At 44.9% G+C, this 20,360-nt stretch overlaps 1 long non-coding RNA gene across 1 annotated transcript; it reads left to right on the forward strand.

The window, feature by feature from the left end:
* Nucleotides 1-1,335: 1,335 nt before the first annotated feature.
* LOC110347075 (uncharacterized) lies at nucleotides 1,336-17,607 on the forward strand. Its single transcript, XR_015439621.1, has 3 exons — nucleotides 1,336-2,234; nucleotides 8,671-8,824; nucleotides 10,169-17,607. It is a non-coding gene; the product is annotated as an uncharacterized LOC110347075 (long non-coding RNA).
* The last annotated feature ends 2,753 nt before the right edge of the window (nucleotides 17,608-20,360 follow it).

Here is a 20,360-nt window from a genome sequence, read left to right on the forward strand (position 1 = left end):
CGTTCAGCCTAGGCCACGCAGGCCATGTAGCAAGTTACCCCGCCTTCTCTTCCTGTTTGTCTTACACTATAAAGAATGTGCCAGACTCCAGGTGGCCATTAGCTCCCGACAGGCCATGGCTCCACCTGGTCCCAGCTTTCAAGCATAATCTTGGTATGTGCCTTCTTTCTTGTTGTTTTTCCATTTTCTTCATCTCCCACTGCTCTCCCCGGCTTCAGACTCTACACCATGCAGGTCGCCGCAGTTATATATTATTATTAGAAAAACAGTGCATATTTTTCCCTGTCCCTAAATCCTATGGAAAAAGTAACACCACAGAAATCAAAAGCTTCCCTGAGTTCCACCACAAGAAACACAAAATGGTAACCACTTGAAGATGTATCATTCCAAAACATTTTCCCATGAATATACAAAATTATCGCATGAATCCACCATGAGTTTGTAATACAGAATAGATGTAATAAGCATTAAAAATATCATATCCTTTATTTTCCTAACCCACTTAAGCCACTTGGCACTGCATCCTGTCTCGCATGTTTTGATGTCACTGTGGTGGGGAAGACTCACCTTTTCCACCTGGAGATCATACTTCCTTCCTTACCTAGAGGCATCTGGCATTGACACAACCCAGTATGACCACCAGCATCCGCCTCCAGGGGATGACCCCAACATGCTCACAGATCTCTGAAGAATATGCTTGCCAAGCAGCTCCTCTGGTCGGTATTGAACTCTGTACTCTGTCTCCATCCAGATTGGCTTCTCTATAGGGTACGAATACTAACTGAACATTTTCTGAGTGCTCCATGCAGTAAAATATTTAAATCTCCCAACCATTCAGGGAAGTTCCCTATAATCCAGATGCTATCCTCCATTTTTAACCTTGTTTAGCTTTGATCCCTACAACAATTTACAGAAAGAGAAACTTAACTTCATTATTTCCCAAGGTTATAGAGCTGCATGATCACTAGAAATATAATGCAAGTTGTATGGGAAATTCAAACACATCCAGAGCCCCATTACACAGTGCAAAAAGAAGCAGGTAAAATTAATTTTTAAAATACTTTTTTAATTCAACATGCCCCAAAGACTACCTTTGCAACATGAAAATCAATGCAAAAATTAATGGGATATTTTGCCTTTTTCCCCTTCTTTCACTGCTCGATTTGAACTACTCTGCTCACTCCTGAGAATGCAAACATGCATTCAAATAGTTCCACCTCGTGCTCAGGCCAGGGGCGTTTTCTTTGGTCTTAGAAGACAAAGCCTATGGCACTCTAGAAGGGCAAGGGATATAAGGGAGTACACTGAAACAAACTGAGACACAGCATGGCCTAGCCCTCCACCTCCAGGTGATAGCTGTTACTAATTAACACGCTTTTCTTCTGAGACCTGGGCAGTCGTCTTTCTCCTGCACCTGATCTCGGGTTCAGGGGTTGCTGCCTTCCTCTGATGTATTCTGCGAGAGTTCCAGAAAGACACAGGTCTCTGGCAACAGTTTCTGCCCAACAAGGGCACCTCGGGGTGTGAGGCCAGGCAGGGGCTCGGAAGCACGGCCAGGTGGGGACACTGGTTTCTCTGCCAGTATGTTTGCCGTGGGATGGAAAAAGAAGTCTCCGGGAAGAAAGTGCCCAGAGTCTGGGTGACAGATGTCTGAAGCGTGTCACTTCCGGGGGAAGTCGGAAGCTTTAGGACTTGGAGGCCTGCGTTCTCAGAGGGGCCTGGTGCGGGCTCAGTTGGCAGCAGGGGCTCCTTGGCTCTGTGATCAGTGCTGTGTGTAGAGCGCTGAGGCCGGGCGCGAGGCCAGGTAGGAGCTACTGAGGCTTAGCACCGGCGACTCACTGAAGCCCGCTTAGCAGCCAGGTCACCTCCGGAGGAAGGGGCCTCCGCTCTTGAAAGCTGTGTCTAAGAAGCTGTGCTTCCTCGTGGGATTCTGTTGACCCCAGAGACTTTTTTCTTTTACTTTTATTAAAACATAATGTACATGCAGCGAAATGCATCCTTCTTGGTGTCCAGTTGTGCGAGTTCTGGTAATGTCGCCACAGTCAAGATCTGTGAGCTCTCCTCCCCAGATTCTCCCCTCACTTTCGGGGCAACCCTACCCTCGGCCCTGGGCCCTGGCAAATAAGGCTGCTTTCTGCCACTGCAGTTTCGTCTCTTCTGGAGAGTCCTATAAACAGATTCATAGACTCCTAGAGCCTTTCACAAGGCCTCCGCTTTGGAGATTCACCCATGAGGTATGTGTATTACCAGTTTGTTCATCCGTTTTGTTTTGTTTTGTTGTGTTGTGGTACCGGGGATTGAACCTAGAGCCTTCTACCTCTGAGCTATATCCCCAGCCTTTTTTATTTTTATTTTTTTTTTCACATTTAACATCTCTGAAATCAGAATGCGTTTTAGTTTTTAATTTTTAAAATTAATTTTATTGGTATACTTTTGATATACGTAGTGATCACATTCAGCATAGGGAATTTGCATCTGTATGTGATAGATCTCCATTCTTTTTTCCCCATCTCCCTCCCCTCCCTTCAACCCCTCTTCCCCTCATTTATAAAAGTTTTGTTTCCATTTTTTCCTTCTATTCCCTTTTTTCCATTTCCCTTCTCTGCCTCTCCCCTCTCCCTCTCCGTTCCCCTTCCCATTTGAACATTTTCTTCCTGCTTGCCAAGAGCTATCATCCATTTTGGAGTTGCCCAGCTGGGACTCAAACTTGTAATCCTCCTACCTCAAATTTCCTAAGTGCTGGGATGACAGGGATGTGCTTTTGTCTCTTTGTATGGCTGTGTAGTATTCCACTACTTGGATTACCACACTCTGCTTATCTCTAGCTGGAATATATCTGGATTCTTTCCAGTTTTCAGCAATTATGAATAGACCTGCTGTTCATATTTAATTCAAATTTTATCAAGTATATAGCTTCACAGTATTCTAGTTACATATTATTTAGCCTACATGTGTATACATGTGTATCTATATATGACTGCTGAAAATAATGTAAAATTATGAAAGTGTTTTCAGTTATTGACTACTGGAACCTCCAGCTGGGATCAGCAGAGCTACCCACTTGAATCTGAGCTCGGTCGTCAGTTTTCTTCCTCGGGGGTCTTTTTTCCCGGCTGGAAACCCTGGGAAACACAGGAGTATTGCAGGAGATGTTTCCCTTTGGTATCCTTCAACGTCACACTTATCTCACTTGCTGATCTTGTCCTGTTCCACATTGAGACTAAGATGTCCCGTCTTTGCAAGACAATGATAGTATGGCTTCCTGTCAAATGTCCCTATGGAGTAAAGAAAAACAGGATCCTCTGAAAAAAGCACTTAATTTTTACCGAGGAAACTATTGGTATATCTGGTAGATTTCACTTTAAATACTTGTCACTTAGCAGAAATCCAGGCTTACCCTCTTTTCTAGGTATCTAAAAAAGAACAACGCTGAGAAGTACTGATTTCCACTGTTATGCAAGCCAGTGGGCAGGTACAAAGGTAGCACAGCACCTAGGGTCCCCTTTGGTTATAGAGCTATGTCGCTGGGTTTTGCTCGAGGAGACTGACAGTTAAAATGAGCGTGCTCTCCGGAGTTTTAATACTTAGGGTGTGAAGAGGGCAGACCTTGTCCCACCCCTGGTACCACCTTATCATCTCCTGAGTGCTTAACAGAGGAGGGAGATCCTCAGGAATGGACATTTCCTCTCCTTTTGTTTGACCAAGCATTGGATTCCTGCTATGCCTTTGGAGCTTTGGAAGGTTGAAGCTCTGTGATTAGGAGTGAATCACACTTGACCTTAAATGCCTAGAAAAAAGAACAATAATAATTGATAATGTTTATTGAACAGTTGCTACTTGGCTGATACTGTGCAGAGCACTACGTGTTCTTTACAATATTTATACTCACAACAACCACCTATAAATTAGATACCAGTATGTTGTCACCCTTGTAACAGAGGTTACATGGCTCGTGCAAGGCTCCACACGAGTGCAGGGTGGAGCCGGGAACAGAGGGTAATTCTGTTTGTCTCCAAACCCTTGCCGTTAACCACCACATGTGTTGGCTTTCAGTCTTGTCCAGTCTCCCCACAACCCCTGTGTCTGTAGGTAACAGTGGAAGTGGCAGGGCCTGCATGCAGAGCCGAACATTTCAGTTTGTCATCAGCTCTTATTCAGGGCTGCAGCCCCCTGCATGACCCCCTGCGGTGTTCCTTTGCTGTCTACTCTGCATTTCTCCCTTCTGCTATAGTGGTGTCTTATTCAACCGTTGATATTGGGCCATTTTGGGGTGACGGATTCTTTTAGGTTAAACTTTCTCAAAGAGCTTTCCTTCGGACACATGGAGGTATAGGATTTCTGAAGCTACTCCAGATGTGCTGCAGTTCAGAGGGCACAGAGAAGAGAAAGGAAGGCAGTATGGGCCGAGGGCTCTGATGGGCCAGCAGGGAGGACAGGCTCTGCAAGCCTTGCTGCTTCTCCCAGCCTCGTTTCGAGTCCATCTCATCACTCTTGGTTTATAGATGAGGAGAGACGAGAAGCCCATCCAAGTTGTCCTGCAAACCAATGGTGGGACCTTGATGATCGCAGACCACTTTTTTTCTTCTGTTTCTCAATGTTTGTCTACATCAAGCTGTCTCCTGAGTTGGAGGGACGATATTGACTTTTCTGTGGTATTTCTTATTATCAGGAGCATGACAGCATTGCAAGGCAGCTCCCAAAGTGTTCTGAAAGATTCACCTGCGTTCTGAAATGAGAAAACACCGGGAATGAAATGTGCTTTTGTAGTTTGGCCCAGATGGGAGGTTATCCGTGTGCTGCCCGCAGTGGAGAAACTGCACAAGCTGGTGGGGCTGGTTGGAAATATCAAAGCCTGGACGTCTCCAGTTGGCATCATTCCTGTTTAATTTTGATAGAATTATGCTTGGAAGAGTATGTGTTTGGGGTACATATTAGGATCCAAAAGTAGCTAATAAGGAGAATATTGTATAGAGCCAAAATTATCCCTAAAATTCCTTAGAAAGAGAAACGGGGACTGAAGACTTTCTCAGGAGTTCCCTTCACCTGTCTGCCCCCGTATTTTAGGAAAGAATGTTGTTTCTCCTGCTGAGCACAAGGTAAGGAAGCTGGTGTGGTGTGGAGGACGTGTCCTACAGAGGGGAGACATCATCCTTGTCCCAGCTGAGGCTCACATGGGTCACCTGCAGTGCCGACCCACATCCTCTTTCCACTTGCCTCTCCTGTCTGAAAGGCTATTGCTTTGGGCAGAATCCAGTCCGCAAAACAGGTACCTCCGAGGGGCAGCAGTGACATCGCATCTGAAATCCACTTCTACAAATCCCTTACCAGGGATCTGAAGAAGCCCACAGTGTGAGGAGCAGGAAGGGCCAGGCCTGACTTTCCTGCCCCAAGGGTGGCAGGGGTGGGGTGATCTTTCTACCTGCAACCACACAGGCTGAGGCAAGGCAAGGAGCGAGAACAAAACAGAAGAGCCAAGGCAGGTGTGCGCCAAAGACGTTGTCTTTACTTCTTATTATTGAGAGGAAAAAATCTTCCACCAAGAATGGAGAATTCATAATAAACATATAAAAATGTCAAAAGAGAGTATTATGTGTTTGGTAACTTCAAGAACATCATTTACACAGTGCACGGAGAACTAGAGCATGAAGCAACAATTATAGGGCATTGTTTTTACTATTCATAGGTTTTTCCTCCCCGTTTTTAAAAGTTGCCTTGGTTAGCTTCACTCACAGAGAAGAGATATGTGGTTGAGATAGTTGAGTTCATTAGATTTCCTTTTCAGTGATCTTTAAAGTAACTATAAATGTCTGGATTTAAATATCAGAAGTTTAAGATGTTTACTTAAAGCCCCAGAAGATATATTTCAGAAGAAGTCAGGTTGGAAGGGAAACCTCGACCTCAGCCCTTCCAGCTGGGTGAGCCAGTCAGCTGTGGCCTGGGTGTGCCCCCTTGGTTATCTGGGCCTTCGGTTCTTATAACCACGGTGAGACTATTGCACCAAATGACTCCTTCGTCCCTTCCTACATAGTATATCATCCCTGTATTGGTGATAATGACCACAAGTTTGAAGTCTGGGGCTATGAATTTCAAATCAGATTTGCATGTATCATGGTTTTAAAAATGGTTCATAAGTATTTTCTTTTTAATTTTTTTTCATATTTGCTTCACATCTGGCCTTTAGAGTTTCTTGAGTTCATGTCTTTGAAATGAGAGTCAGGTGGGAGAGGAGAATGGGAAGGAAGGTGTGAGCTTCAAAATAATGATAATTTCACAGACTGGAAACAGTTATCCCCAGTGGGCCAACAACACAGTAAAGAGAACAACTGAATAGCAAGATTTCAAATAAATACTGGGTAGAATTTCCTAGTCCCAAAACTTGGGTGAGGGTTTGAAGAGATATTTTGTTGTTGTTTTGGGGTAATGGGAGGTGAGAATTCTACCACTGAACCACCAATGCATATTTTTTGGGGTAATTGATTATTCTTAAAAACATCTCTGCATTTTCAAAAGTGAATTCTTTAGAATGTTAATAGGTATTCCCACTTACTTCTGGTTTTGGTTTGGCCCAAGTATATTTCATAATCAAACACATTTGATAACTGTGCCTAAACTCTGTCTTTATTGGCAGAATCCCAGAGACTCACATTGTGATTTTCCAAGTGAAAAGAAAGCTCTCAAGAAACCTAGGACTTCCAAATGTTATTGTGACCCTGAGCATTTTCTTAAATGAGTTTCTTAGAAGCGGTCCTTGGAGTAGAGCCAGAACAGTGGTTCCAGGTGTCCTGTGTTACTGAAAATGGTGATCTCGGTAGTTGGAAAGGAGCTGGTGATCGAGTTTGGTGGCTGTATTGAAATCAATGACTTAGAATGTTGGTTTCCTATCGTCCGCATCATCCTCCAATTCATTTGCTAATGAAGTCCCATGACCACAGGCTACCCAGTTATAGATGCCTCTTTGCTGAAAACAGCAACAATAACAAATAAAAACAATACAAGACTATTTGGCTTACAATTGCTGCCAAGACCTTTCAGAAGAACTTCGAGCCTGGTTTGAGCCTGTCATACTTCACACTTGTGTTAGTTTCCCCACACTGTGCAGCAAATTCCAACAACCAGCTAGCTTAAAACTGTGATTCTCTCACAGTTGTAGAGGTCAGATGTCCCGATTCAAGCTGTTGGTTAGACCAGGCTCTCTCCCAAGGCTCTAGAGGAGAGGTCCTTCCTGCCTCTCCCAGGGTGCCTGACACTCCCTGCATATGAAGCTTACCTCCATCTCTCCCTCAGCTTCACTCTGTCTCTCCTTCCGGCTGCTCCACAGGACACTGCGCATGCTGGGTTAAGGGCCTCCTACTCGTGTATGGGCTCAGTTTAATGGCACCTGCAAAAAGCCTATTTCCAACTATAGTCAGATTCCGAGGCAATGGCGAAGGATTCAACATAACTTTTAGGGAGATACAAGTCAACCCACAACACCCTTGGTCCCGCTTCTTGGTCAGGAGTCTTTGTTAATTTCTGAGTTACCCTGATTCTCCCTCACCTGACCCCCACCCCAAGAGCTTTGCAAAATTCCTCCTTCTTCCTCTCCTTTCATTGGTTCTTCCCACTCTTTTACCATCTTGCCACCTCTGCTGGCCTCTGCCAGGGCCGTTTCCCACTTCGTACATTTTGTAGCATGGCAACTCTATTCAGTAGCGCTTACGTCACTTATCATTTTATACTGCGTGTGGGATTATTGTCGCATCTGCCTTTCTCACTTTTCTTTCTCACAGAGGCTGTGTTAGTTTCTGTACCCTATTTTATGGGTACCATTTAGCAGAGCTCCTGGGAAATAATAATGAAAACGGTGTGTTGATAGTTTGGCGATAATATTTTTGAATATACACATGAATCAGTGAATTTAAGAAACTTTCTAAGAAGTTGTTCAAGAAACAAAAGAGGGGTGGAGGGGGAAGAGAAGGGCAGCCAAAGGAAGAGAGGGGAGAATTGAGGAGGGGGAGAGGGACAGGAGGGAAAGAAAATCTCTTCCACTTTTCCTTTCCACTTGCCCTAGTGCCTAAAGAGAGGGGACAGAACCTGTGCGGCGCACGCCTCCCTCACAGGGAACAGCCTGCCTCTGACGTTTTGGGCTGCTGGTAAACGCCTATCAAAGCTAAGCAGAATGAAACCATCAGCACCGAGGGCAGCTCATTAACGCCATCTTTGGTGGGACGTCTGTGTTCTGCCTTGGACAGGTGTTTGAAACCACAATCGCAATTCTTAGGGTTCAGCTGATCTCTGAGGATAACTGAGCTCCGTCTATCTGGGAAGCTGACTTCATATTCTTAGCCCAAATGAGCAACAGCTACCTGCACTTGTTACCTGCCTGGCAGCTGTAGGCAAGGTGTTACCAACCTGGGTTAGAAATCCTCATCTCTGAAATGGAAGCCTGTACACCCTTTCATGAGAGTAACTGGACATTTCTGGCCACAGGGCCCCAAGGTGTTAAGTACAGTAGTAGAAATCCAGTGCGGAAGTCCGATTTACGACTGTGGGTGTGGTGGTTCTTCTGGTTGTTGAGAAAGTTTACACTGAGGAAATGTTTGCCCCAGAAACAGTAAATGACTTTCCTTGGGTTTGTCCCTCCACAGAAGACCCTGCTGTCTAATCTTAGTCCTCGCTCATTTTTTCTAGTATTGAATCTGCTCTCCATTTGCTCAGACTGCGGCCCACCGACCTCTAGGTCACCTGGAGAGCACGCAGACATGTTTATTCCTGATGTTCTCCGCAGACCTGCCTAGCCGATCTGAGACACAGCAGGAGGACTCCAATTTCTGACGAGATGGAGGTGGGCAGTCATGTACCCTAAAATTCAAGGGCTATATGCTTAGAATTACCAGTTTAGGGGAAAAGCTATGGCAAGATTTCTCCGGTGGACGTTTATAAATGTATCCTGATAGAAGTCACATGATTTTTAGGTCTTCTTTGATTTACGTTACTTGTGCACATCCTATATTATGGGAGATAGGACTCTGAGTATGACATGGGGTGCATTGGAATTTAGATGTGAAAAGGCACACAAAGGGCCATGGGCACACAGATTTCTGCGCACACCTTGGCTCTGCGGTCAGCACAGAGCACACACGGCCTGTCCTGGCCATAGCTGAGGGTGCTCTAGATGGTGGGAAGTAGGCTGAGAACCTGGGAGAGGCCATGCAGGCTAGGGCCGGGCCTGGAGTTGAGTCAAGGCTGCCATCCTGCTCTGATTGCATGGAGGAATACAGGAAACCTTCTCCTTACGAGGAGAGGATGAAGTTGGTGGGTGAAAATAAAGGGAAGCACCCGTTCTTGGAGAGAAGATAGGAGAGCGGCTGGAAGTTATCCAGGTCTGCAGTGCAGGTCCTGCTGGTGACGTGCAGTTCTCTTTTTTGGCAGCGGGGATTGAACTCAGGACCTTGCACTTGAGAGGCAGGCGCTGTGCCACTGAGCTAAATCCCTGGCCCGAGGTGCAGTTTTTGTTGGAAAAGGAACAACATTTTGGTTTTGCATTCTTGTCATTCTCATAGCCAAGGTTATTGTTAATAACACATTAGAGTTTACAGGACGATGAAAGAGGTAGGAAGGCTGGAGAAAATATTTCAATGAGGGTTTTGTCTCAGTGCCAGGCGGCAGGCCCCACACCCGCTTGACATGGATATAATGCTCTGAACCAATATTAATTTTCCTATACAGTTTGTTCAGATGTGATTTCTCCTGTCGAGTTATTTGATAATGCTAATTCCCTTCAAAGTGGATTTGAAGGTGGGAACCAGAGCGGTTGATTTGATCTTTGACTTGAGTAGCTTAGGAAGACATTGTCAGCAGAGGGAAAATGACTCACAGGAAACATTTGTCACTAACAAGATTAAACAATTTAATAAGCATTCCCGAGTAGCCTTTATGTACCAAGACAGCTTCTTTCTATGCATTTATCTGAAAAGGGTCATCTATTATATCCTTCCAAATAAAATCAGAGCACAATACCTCAATGTGATGTGAATCATCAGGATCTACCAAAAATATTCTTGAAAGTCAAGTAATTCATCAAGAGGGAAATCTGAGAAACTAGAGCAGAAAGACAAGCCATCTTCTGGTCTCCACTTGTCCCAAGATCAGCAAATTTCTTGACTAATTACTCTCTGCTGTATTTTAGAATGGGAAAGAAGAACTTCCCATTGAGCTCAGCATCAAGCTTGATGAAATTTAATGAACCTAAACAACATGAAACCTGCATGGCGCCATGCAGTCCTCAACTCCCCTGCAATACCAAGTCAGTGCTTCTGCTCCTGGACGTGCACTTCAGAGAAGATCTTGGCTTAGAGATGGCCAGAAAAGAGAAGAAAGTTTTTATTAGTTTTACATCAACACAAACACAGACTCTGTTAACAACTTTCAGAATCTGCATTGGTTTTCAGGATGAAGGGATGGCTGTCTTAATCAGCCTCACATCTACAGTGACACCTTTCTTTGAATTAAAAACCCATCAAAATAGACAGCACTATAGACCCAATTACTGTATGACTGGCATGAAGTCCAAATCATGTGGGAGAGAGTCGCTGCTGTGCCCCCGGGTGGGGATGCGGACATGTGCCTCTGTCCTCACCGTGAGAGCTCCGCCATGCTCTCTTGGATCTGGCATTTCCCCTGGGTGCACAGGGTTTTCTAAGCTTGCTGCTTTCAGATTTATTTTAAAAAGGCCGCCCCACCATGTGCCATCGGATTCAGCCCCTAGTACATTTTTAATAGTACTTTCCCAAATAACAGTCTGAGTTGTATTTTGGGGATGTCTGGCATTGCTTCTTCAAATACTATATTGTGAGATTCTCTGCTGAAAAAAATACTCCACACTCAGCAAGTTTGGGAAGTCCGGCCAATTGCTTCCCTCCTGAGGGACCACAGTCCATGGACAGAGACCAAGTTCCATGAGGTGGAGGCCTTGACGTTCACGTCACTCTAGATCCTGGAGCTCGGGGTAAAACTGGCTAAGGTTGGTAAGAAGCACTGACTTGTAGAAAAGCAAAGGTACTGTGAAGACTCTCAGTAAGGAAACCTATTTACTTGTACTGAATTTACTATTTTCTCCAAAGGTCTGACTACAGCACTGGTTTCTTCTTAAAGCAGCATTGAATTATAGGCTTGGGACACAATTCCTAGGCCATTATAGCTCCAGTCGCCTGTGAGCTTCACTTTGTCCCCTCCACAGAAGAAAGAACATTGATAAACTCAGTCATCACTTAAGAATGTACCTTTCATCTGGAAATGTGTCGTTTTACATGTTAAAGGTGAGCAAGGAGTAAAGGATGGGAGAAGGAATTTAGAAAGGATAAGCATTTTTATCCCCAGTCGGCCACGCCACGTCCCATGCTCAGGACTTCGACCCTTCTGAAGGAGCTCTTCTCAGCAATTCGGGGCTCAGTTAGAAACCAAGTCCACTTCTCTGAAATGCTATCAGCCTCTGCTGTCGACTTGGACGCCTTGTGTTCCCTACCTTGCTAGTGCCCTTTAGCTGCACTGACTTCCTTTGGATCTGCCAGCATCTTCTGCTCCCTCCCACTCTGCGGTCTTCAATAAGCTTGCTGGAAACTACTCCCCCTCTCCCTATTCACATAGGTAACTTCTCCTTAACCTCCACTATAGATTTAAGCATCATTTTTCTCTCAGAGGAGTTCCGAGGTCTCTAACCTATATACTCTCATAGCACTCTACACGTTAGCATAGTTGCACTGTGTCAGCCCACCTGCTGTTGCTAATAACTGAATGCCACGGGCTAGGTAACTTCTACAGAAGGAGGTTGGTGGTTTTGGTTCATGGTTTTGGAGGTCCAAGGTCAAGGGGACACGTCTAGGGGCAGTCTTCTTGCCAGCAGTCCCAAGGAGCAGGGTCTCACATGGTCAGAGAGGGGGTGTATGTGTGCCAGGATTAATCGTGGTGGCTCCACCCTGTTGACCTATGGAATCCTAATCGCTTCCCAAAGGCTCCATCTCAAATCTCATCCACAGATGAAGCCTCTACGCTCTTTTTACCTCACACTGGGGAAGAAACTACAACACACAAACACTTGTGGACTCATTCAGACCATATCCAAATGATCACAAGGATTCATCACAATTTTAATCAAGTGATGGATTAGGTAATTAGTTGCTTAACATCTGGAAGCTCTATGAGACATAGATGGTCTTGCTTAGTGCAGCCTGAAACTGCCCGCTTGATGGGTGCTTGAAAAATGTTTGTTGGATAAATTTAGGCTTTGTTTTGTAGTTGAACAGAGTTTAGAAAATATCATAGAGCCCACATGAGCTAACATTTTTTTTTCTAACAGGACATGGTTCTTGCAAAGAGAGTCAAATAGTGTAACTGTGGAAACCATTTGTGTATTTAACTAAATTAAGAATGATAGTTTTGGGGCCCGGGATTTAGCTCAGTGGTTTCACCACCTGCTGTGCAAGCTCAAGGACCGGAGTCCAATCCCCGGTACTAAAAGAAAACCACACACAGAAAAAGAATGTTTGTTTTGTAGAATTAATTTAAGAGATTCTGTGCACTGTGTATCTCTTACTCATTGATAGAAATAATTATTTTCTTATCTATCGGGCCAACATTAGTTGTTAACTACTTTATTTAATTCAGACGCAGGGCCTACACCATACTGGAGCCTGGAGACCATGGAAAGGTTTGGTTTTATCCCTCAGGGAGCGGGTAGCCCTGTAAAAGGCAGACAGAGTCTCCATGGGCTTTGGGACTTGTCATGGCCTAGAAGAAATCTCACTCCATCTGACTGAAGTAATGGACAAAAGTGATTTTACACAAGGCCTTTTCTCCTAACTCCTTTTTCCCTCTTAATCTCAGAATTATCAGCCTTTGCTGTAAATCTTATTTGCTGAGGACAAAGTTGATCTGGTTGGGGAGGTTTCCTACAAGTCCTACTTTTGTTTCACTGTCTTTCCTTTCCTCGTTTACTCATTCTCACAACCACCATGGCTGCCTTCCGACGACGTTCCTGTCCAGAAGACTGAGCAGCAGGAGCTCAGCCTGAAGGGGAAAGCGGACAGGGAAGACGAAAGTACCCAGAGCTCTCAGAAAAATGGCGCCATGCGAGTCGGTTTCCCTAGGCTGTTTCCAGCTTTCTTTTCCTTCCATCGTCCTTGCCCTTCCTCCCTCCCTCCCTCCCTTCTTTCCTTCCCTCTGCCCTCTTTTCCTCTCCCCCTTTCTTTTCCCTCTTCCTTTTTCCTGTTTCTTCTATCTTCCTGCACAGCCTTCCTTTTTGTCCCCGTAGTAGATGTCTGCTGTGAATTTTATTGGATGCCTCTTTTGTCAACATTGTGAATGTGGTCTTGTGGATTTTCAAGTGCATGTGTGACCAATTCATTCCTACCCCAAACTGAATATTAAGAATGAATCATTATCAAACAAATTAAGATTTCAATGATATTTTGTCAAATCACTTGTAAAAATTTCCCTCTCCATTTATGCTGTCCTTTTAGCAAACAAACGTCTGCCTTTCTAACACTGAAAGCTATAATCAAGCCTCTGGATCATGGGAAGTTAAATGCAATGAGGAAAATGCCACCTCACAGGAAAAGAAGCTGAATTCCAGACGAATTCCATTCTTTGGGGGAACATTAGGCATTTTTTTTTTTGTCTTTTGCATTAGAATCTCTCCCAATTTCATAGATTCTGTTAAAATTGCAGGACTTTTCATAAATCACTTAGTACTATGACTTCTCATCTTTTTTAAAGCAGTGGTACCCATTTTTCAGAAACACAATTAAAATATTAGAATGACAAATTGTGCTTTGGGAACTGAAAGGTGCAGAATGTATGATTTGTTGATTCCTTGCCTCTATCATCTGCTAATAAATTAGAAATGGGTTCAGCAGAACCCACTTTTAGAACCACAGGTTTTAGCTGACTGGTGACTGCAGCTGACTGTTGCCCTTGGGGCTGCACCTTCAGTGGGACCCCTCCAGGCTGCTGCATGGTACGTCCAGCCCAATGTCGTGGAAACTCACTGCATCTTCCTTCCCTGCCCCAGGTCCTGCTAGTCTAACAAGATGTATTCTCAGAAAGCAGGCTGGAAGGAGAGGCACCAAAATGCCTTTTCTAATTTTAACTCTCTCTCTCTCCTTTACATGATACGACAGGACCAGAGCAAGGAGACTCAAGGTCACATTGCTGCAGAAATAGTATTCTGCTGCATCCCTCCAGGTCCTCACTATTTCTCTGTGAGCCAACCCTGCTGCTATTTTGTTATAAGGTTGTTCGCTTTAGTTTCTGTCTTCCTTGGTAGATGACAAGGATTTTAGAGAGCTCAAGCTGTTTTCAATTTGGGGGAAGAAGAAAAATTAGCCTGCCATTTGAGCTTCCCAGGGTCTATAATGAAGCACTCTGCTGAGAAGTCAGGTCATGGAAAGTTTGATCTTTCTTTAGTTGGGAATTTATGCAGACAGACTCCTTAAAATGCACTGTGGTCTTAAAAGGGCACATTGTTAAATCAGAATTTCATTCATTTCTTAGGTGGATTTCCCAAACAGTAGCCAAAAGTGGCTGTCAAAGTGCCCAGTGTTTCCAGCTATCCAAGTGAACTTGTGTATCCAGTGCTTCTTACCATTTTTATAAACAAAACCTCAGACATTTCAGTCCTCCTGCCTCCTTTATTAAAATGCATATAGCTTATTAGTGTTTTATTTCTCTCTAGGTGTTTTCCACAATTAGGTTTTAAAGTTCCTAAGGGCAGGATCATGTGTAGTATTTACTAGAGAACTGAGCAAACTATAGAGATGAAAAGTGATAAATGATCTGTTAGTTGATAATCCTGTCCACAGCAGTTAAAATAGTCCATGCCAGCGCAATGCTGTCCCTTTACCCTTGATCCTCTGAAGGCTGTTACTAATGTATTTCTCCAGTGGGTGGACAGAAGTAGTGAAGATGCAGGAAGCTGACACATGTTGAGCACCTTCAATGCACCTCACATCAGTGTTTTGTAGGTGTGTAGCAGACACCTCTGGCTAGTATTAGCAGGCTACAGTGGCACAAGCTCCTTGTGCCTCCATAATTCGGCTGTGTCACATTGGAAGTAGCAGAGCTTGGCTGAGTTCACTCCCAGTCAAGGTCAACTGACTCCAGCTAAATGCTCCCCTCTGAATTAACCGTATGTTCTCTTCAGCAAAGATGTGCTTGTGGCCTCATTCTACAGTCTTGCCTGCTTGGCACTTGTTATCAGCAGGTGTCCAAGGCCTGTCCAGTTTCCCCTCTTCCCACACTTGTAATGAATAAACACTGGATGTCCTGAGAGCCTTTTGCCTTTGCTCCCCAGAGCGGCTCAGATAAGCCCAAGACTCAGTTTCTCTCAAGTCTCTGTCTCTGTGTTTCTTTTAATTCCCACTTTCCTGTCTCGCAGATGTCGGACTGGCTCTCGGGAGGTCAGGACCACTGCAGGGGTCCTGGCAACTCCCATTACCCTTTCCACATACAGGTTGTATTTCATTATTGCCCTCCTAGAAATTCTGAAGTGTCAAAACTATAATCATCATTTTACAGAAGAAAGTTAGGATTAGAACCGAATGTCTTTATAATCCTACCATTGTCTCTTACCTATGATGTCTCCTGTGTTCTAAGAAGTACCTGTAGATTCTTTTTTGCTTTTTGTCCTTTGAGAAAGCAGAACTTGACTCTCTCTACCTTTTGCTTGGAAGATGTTTTCCTGGAGTAATATAAGTGGACAGAGAGGGCCTCTGCTGAAAGTCCATCTTCTACAGTGGATATTAACAGAACACAACTCCTTCAGGAGAGGAGAGAGACACTGTATTAAGACAAGTGATTCTCCTTTTAAATATTTCTGAGTTAAACATTAAACTGACTTTTTGGAGCTCCTAAATGACTCCTTCTGTAAATATTTTGGAACTCTAGGCACTATGCTATAGGTAGGGACATAGTCATAATCCTTGGTCTTGTGTAACTTATATTTTAGTGGAGGAGACATCTATTGTTAAGTAAATAACCAATTCACCAGAATTACATATTTTCACAAGTTCTGTGTTGGAATTGAAGAGGAAGAAGTGAGAGAGCCCAATGAGGTGCATGCTTCTTGTACACACACTAGTGCCCCCACACCCATGGTTTTGTTTTCCATGGTTACCCATGGTCCACTGTGGCCTGAAAAATATTAAATGGAAAATTCCAGAAATAAGTAATTCATAAGTTGTGAATTGTGCACCACCCTGAGGAGTTTGGTGGAAACTTGTGTTGTCCTGCTCTAGCCTGCCTGGGGCCAAATCATCTTTTGTCCTGCAAGTTCACACTGCAAGGGCTAGTCACCCTGTAGCTGCTGGCTTGCTCAGCTGTCCTGTTCACTGTTAGAATGTCACAATGCTTGAGTTCAAGTAGCCTTTTTTTCACTTAAATATGGCCCCACAGTGTATGACAGGAGGCACAGGGCATAAAAACACAGCATAAGAATGCACTCTGGTGCTTTACGGTGAGGCAGCAGGGCATTTGGGAAAAGGGAGTGTATGAATGGTGTTATGGTTTGGGTCTAGATGTCCTCCCAAAGCCTCATGTGGTCATAGGCTTGATCTAGAGTGTGTGAAGCTGGAATTGATCCATGATGCAATGCTAGGCTCAAGTGCACTAGGATTAAGGGTGTGAGTGCTGCCGGCCCTAAGTAGTCTGAGTAAGATAAAAGGGGCAGGGAGACTGCCTCCTGGTTCTGTGGCAGGGGTTCTGCAGATAAGCACAAGTCAGTTTGAGGCTCCCTGAGAAGGCTTTATCCTCTACTCTGCCACCATGGTAAGCCTGACAAGCAGCTGTTGGTCTAGGAAAGTTCTAAATCACCACCCAGATGAAAAGTCAGTACATTCTTAAATTTGTGTCACTTACCTAAGTTACAGTAGACCTAGATTACTTCACAGCCCCCACTGAATTGTGTCACTATTCAGTCTCTAATCTTCACAATGTTTTGTACTGGGCTGATGTTCAGTGTTGCTAAATGAAAAAAAGCTCAGTGACTTTCAAGGCACGATGTGAAACAAGGTCATATACTTTACTGTAGTAAGTCTCTAAAAAGCTAACCCTTTTCTATGATTAAGGATGACTTATTTCCAAGCAAACAAGTCAGTTGTAAAAGGCTTTGAGTTCCTGAAGGAGAACACAAAGTATCTGACTAGTGACAGCCTGTTGGTCTTCCTGGTTAAGATGCTTGTTTTGAAGGTGAAGGCTGAACTGTGACCTCTGCCATGACTGACTGTCCTAGTACTCACGTGGCCTTGCCGTTTGCTCTCTGATTGCTCTGGACATTGTAGATTCACTGCCCTCCTGTAAACAAGACCTGTGCCCTGATTAATGTCCACAACCTGTATGTGTGGCAATATGGAGCTTCCTTGTCTGATTTAATAAAATACTTGAACACTCAAAAAAACTCTCTTATTGCCTTTGCTACCTTGTGCCTGCCATGTTGTTTCTACTCTGCCATGCCTGTTTGTCATCCCTGCCTTGGAGTTGGCCAATTGTGGGCTGAAACTTCTGTGAACTGTAAGCCAAATAAGCCCCTTCCCCTATAATTCTCATTGTTGGGTACTTTGTCTCAGCAACGAGAGAAAAGCAACTAACACAAAAATTTGGTAGCAGAAGTGGGGTCATTACCATGACATTACCTGGCCATGTGGCTCAAAAGCCTTTGGATCTAGCTTGTGGGAAGGGGAAGAGTTGGGAAAGATTCAGAGATGTATGCCAAACATACTCCTCCTCTCCATGTGTGACAGCCCTTCTTCCTGTTGGTGAATGGCATGGATCACCCTGCCAGGACAATGATATGAGTATTCACATGTGTCCAAATTGTGTTGTTTTGGTGCAGAGTTTCACCTTTGGGAACCAGGACCTCCAAACTTGCAAAACCCACTGTTGTGGAGATGTGAAGCATAAGTGTGCCATGTGGTGTGATAGAAGCAGGGACCCTGTATTCCATGTGTCACCGACACAGCATCAGTAAATGACTTTGGTTTACACAGTGCCCTGAGTCCTAGAAGATGGGCTCCTCAGGGGAAGGGTGTCCTTGAGCTGCTGCCCCTGCTGTGCCTCCCATGGCCCACTCACCTGCTCTGTCCGACCACAGCCTCTGGGTGGCTCCGCCTGGGATGTGGCCATGGGGTGGCTGTGCCTCACTGACCAGCACTGGTCACTGACCTCACTGACCTCACTGACTGCCACTGCCACCCTGGTGACCCAGGTGCAGATCCCCTCTTCAGTGTCTGTTTCTCGGACCTCACTGGCACCAACTCGTGACACTGGACTCCTTTAGAAGGGAAGCTTTGTTCGGAGCACCTTTGAGACAGATACCCTTGAAAACAAAGGAAAAGGAAGGGAAGGAAAGCAGGCTTGGGAAGAGAGTAGTTGTGGCTCTGGCACAGTCTTAGCCAAGGTCTCACTCAGTCTTTCATAGGGCTTTGAAACTGAGTCAGTCTTTCATGTTTATCTCTTTTGGAGGAGACAGTGCCTCTTGGCGATTACATACATTTCCTCCAGAACGCCAGTGTTAGTCTGAACAAGATAGCCCTCTTCACATGAGTCAGTGCCCCAAGAAGTCCCAGAGCTAGGAGCTCTCGGTTGACAATCTTCCCAGGAACTGGGAAAGTAGGTCTTTTAGATTTAAAGAGAAGGTCTGGGACACACAGCACACATGGGGTGAGAAAAGGGCAAAATAGGGAACATAAAATCAGAGCGATATCACCTAAGATCATTTTGGGGAACTTGAAACAAAAATCAGACTACAGCCACGTCACCAAAGAGACAGGTATTTTTATCACATTAGGCAGAAGTAGAAGTAGGCAGCCCCAGCTGGTATCACATTCCATGCTACTGGGGTCTCAGCGTCCTCTTATCTTTGTGCGGCTCTATATTTAGCATGCAGGCTTTGTCCTCACTGCCACGGAAAGACTGCCCTGACTGCAGGTATGGGAGGAGAGAGAAAGGCAAAGGGTAAAGACCCATGCAAGCTGCGTCTGTCTTTTTTTAAAATAGCTTTCCCAGGAGGCCATCTACCAGCAGTCTCAACTTATATTTCATTAGCTAGAAACGGGTCATGTGGCTACTCCTGACTCCAGAAAGTTCTGGAGAGTTGAGGCTGTAACTGAGCTCATTCAGGTGCGCGCGAGTGCGCGCGCACACACACACACACACACACACAGGCGCACACACAGGCACACACACATGCACACACCTGGAGTTCTGGTCATAAGGAAGGAGGAAGCATCCACAGGCTACTAGATGGGGAAACAGCAGCATCTGCCATAGGCAAGGGGAGACTAGATCTGGTATAGCTGTGTAATCCACAGGGAAGCTTGGGTTTTATTCTATACACAGTGACAGGCCACTAAAGGGTTTAAGGAGGAGAGTAATTTCATTCTTTCAGACAGCTAGATGCAGAGCGGGCTACAGAGAGGAAGAAGGGAGGCCAGCTCAGAGGCCATTGAAGGGCAAGAAAGAATGGCTGGGAGTGGGAAGGCAGGACATGCAGGGTTATGAAGGCTCCGGAGTCTGGGCTAGAGAATCCTATTCTGCTCAAGAGTCTGTCTACCTCACAGGACGGGAGGACACCGATCTCGACATGTGATCAGCTGGATCCGCCCTTTGCAGACTCTGACCTTGCAGCAGCCAGCAGGCCAGGCAATCTCAACACTGACCTGCAGGCAGGAAAGGGATGGGGACTCATTTTAATTAGGAGACAGTGGAAACAGCAGGGACCCCCATTCACACGCCTCTAACGTACAAAGACAGTTGGATTTGCCCTTGACTAGGATCATAGCCCAGAGTCACACGTGTGGAACTCTGCAGATCTCATCTCCTTCCTCAACCTGCTAGTCTCCACCTTGCTCTTTAGTTTCATTTTTCCATTTTCTCCTTAGTTTATGTTTTCTCAAGATTTCTAGAATCTCCTTCCCAACAACGTTTTATGAGTTAAACCCAAGCTGTGGAAATACTTAGAAATAACAAAGAGGAGAGAATTCTTTGGCAGCTTGATGTAGAGAGCATACTCCACTCTGTTCTGCAATTTTTCCCCTGCCTGTAAACAAAAATAGAATTAGCCGTCTAGCACCATGCAGTGGCTATTCCAGAAATTGCACCGGAAAAGGAATCCAGCTGCTTTTTGCTTCCTGCCCTTCAAGAAGACCCCAGTAGGAAACTGGGTAGCAACTTGCTTACTGGGAATCTTTTATGTAGATATGAGGGAGAGAAAGCAGAGGGAAAGGATTGTTGCTTTGGACCTTTACTCTGATTTGACACATTCCTGTCCCCATTTTCAGTTAGGGAGAGTGCCTGGCAGTGTCCATGGCTTATTCAAGATCTTGGGTGGT

Source organism: Heterocephalus glaber, unplaced genomic scaffold (genome assembly GCF_053883595.1).
Source record: "Heterocephalus glaber isolate CG9 unplaced genomic scaffold, H.glaber_assembly_v1.0 deba00001472, whole genome shotgun sequence".
Lineage (NCBI taxonomy): Eukaryota > Metazoa > Chordata > Mammalia > Rodentia > Bathyergidae > Heterocephalus > Heterocephalus glaber.